This window comes from Echinops telfairi, unplaced genomic scaffold (assembly GCF_000313985.2).
Source record: "Echinops telfairi isolate 266 unplaced genomic scaffold, ASM31398v2 ScPeMD7_28;HRSCAF=97, whole genome shotgun sequence".
Classification (NCBI taxonomy): domain Eukaryota; kingdom Metazoa; phylum Chordata; class Mammalia; order Afrosoricida; family Tenrecidae; genus Echinops; species Echinops telfairi.
Genome location: NW_022103925.1, coordinates 4,393,205 through 4,395,705, shown reverse-complemented (window position 1 = coordinate 4,395,705; position 2,501 = coordinate 4,393,205).

The following is a 2,501-nucleotide window of genomic DNA, read 5'->3' as shown; positions in this document are numbered from 1 at the left end:
GTGTGCAAACCAACCTGGCTCCCCACCTCTCTGCGACCTTCCAAGACAGTGCGGTGTGCAAACCAACCTGGCTCTCCACCTCTTGGTGCGGCGGATACACTCCTCTCATTGCAGGTCACTGATCTTCAGCAGAGTCATCCACGTTCCCCCAAAGCCCAGCCCTGCGGTAGAAGCGCAGCTTTCCCGCCCCCCTCACCCCCCAACCAAGTTCTCATGGAGAGTGCCCATTGGCATTCACCAGGGGCTTCCACGTCTGTGAGTTAGGATGCGAGAACAGGTAGGAAGCTTCTTCTAAGAGGAGCGTGGGTTCTGAGAAAAATCAAACTCTTTTATCCTCTGTTCAGGAGACAGCTTGCCTGTGGATTTGGAGATGGGGTGGTGTGGGACTCATCTCGGGTTGCTATGTGTTGGGACCCACTCAACGGGGGGAGGGGGCGTGTAGCACACACACGTGATGTAGGAGACAAATCTTCGACGTTGGGTTCAGGCTCAAACCCTTTTATCTGCTTACCTGGAACTCTTAGGCAAGTCATCCCTCTGGGCATCCGTGTCCTTGCTGTCAAACGGAGATAATGAAATGAACTTGCACAGCTGTGGAAGCGTTAGTTAGAGCACAGCCCGTCTGGAATGCAGCCAGAACCTGCTCCCAACTCACTGCCCTCGAGGGGATGCCGACTCACAGCGACCCTCTGATACCGGGTAAAGCTGCCCGGTAAGTCTCTGAGACTGTGACTCTTTACCGGAGTGGAGAGCCCCATCTTCCTCCCACAGAGCGAATGGTGGCTTCCAACGGCTGACCTTTGGGTCAGCAGCCCAAAGCGTAGCCACTACGCTGCCAGGGCTCGTCCTATAGGGAGGTCTCGTTGAGCGGTAGACTTTTTATCGGTTGTCGTCATTCCTTGAAGAAACCCCACCATTCCATCTGCTGAAAGCACGCTTGGTGCTCAGCGTGCCCGGAGCTTCTCTTCTTGGGATCTTTGACATCTGCTCCTATTCGAGGTAGTTGCGGTCAACCCGGCTCCCGTGCGTCGTGACTGGACCACGCAGTATCGCCCGTCCCGCATCGTCTTGGCGCTCCTGGGTCTGCTTGAGCTCGCTGTTGTGTCTGTTGTGTCAGCCCAGGGAGGCCGTCCCTCACCCCCGCTGGCCCTCTGTTTCACCGGCTGTCTCTCGGTCCCCACGATGTTCTTAATTTTCCATCCAGCTTCTAGTTTCCACTTTTACACCGGAAACCGACCTTTGGCCAGTCAGTATCATCTCTTGGCTTTCTTGAGAGATGTGTTAGTGTATCGTGTGATTTTATATACTTTTAATTTTTACCAAAAAACACAAAAGGAAATGGTCAATGTTCTCGCCTCCTTGGAAGGGGCTTGCCCAAGTACACTCCTTGTTTTGCGTACAGCGTCCTGGCTCCCTGCCGGGGAGAAGGGTCTGCCTCTCTCTTCGCTGTGACTCTTGTAGCAAGACCTACGACAGTGTACAGGCTGAGTTCATGCAGTGGGGTCGGAGGGAGACATTGACACCCCCGGTTTGCTCACATCAGCTTTCCTTCTTCAGAATAAACTCGTTTCTTAGACAGTCCCTCTTATACCTCTGTTCTTTATCTCAAGATTTGGTGGGGTGTTCCATGTAGCTCTCAACATGAAGAGGCTCGGGTTTAATTCAGAATGGGGCAACCAGACGAGAAGGGGGAACAAATGGAGACTGAGCAAATTGTGGGCTTGCTCACAGCATAAACCCAAATTTAACTTGACCCCGCCGTGCTTCCAGCAACTCGGCCACAATTTAAAGTGCTTCTGTTGCTTTGATGATCCATTTAGCCTTACCAAGGTACCATGCATTTGAGGTGGGGGGAAGTACAGAAAGTTCTTCGGCTAGGGACAACACTTGAAGTTTCCTGAAGATACCTCTCAGATAACACTCCCCATTCCAGAAGTCAATTGCATGGAGTCAATTGCAACTCATGACCTTCTAGGACACTGTAGAACTGCCTCCTAGGGTTGGGTTTGGCTGTCAAGTGGTTGCGGCCCTGCACCGCCCGGCCCTGCACCACCCAGCCCTGCACCGCCCGAAAGCCAAACCAAACCTGCTACCATTGCGTCTATTCTGACTCCTGGTGGCCCTGTGGGACTGAGCAGACCTGCTCCATAGGGTTTCTGAGGCAGTGGACCGTTCCTGAAACAGATGGTCTCATCTTTCTCCTGTGGGACGGCTGGTGGATTCAAACTGCCCACCTTTCAGTTAGCAACCCAGCACTTAACCCCCTGTCCCACCAGGGCTCCTCGCAGCTCATAAGAGGTCCCCAGTAATGTTGAAGGAATACACAAGGCAAAGTCCAGCACCAGCGTATTGGAGAGACCCTGGCAGAACAAACAAATCTGTCTTGTAGTCGGTACAGCCAGGATGCTCCTTCAAGGACAGTGAGGTGAGGCTCCGTCCGGTGCCGCCTTCACAATTGCTGTCATCTTTGAACCCGTTGTTTCAACCGTTGTGTCCCAAAA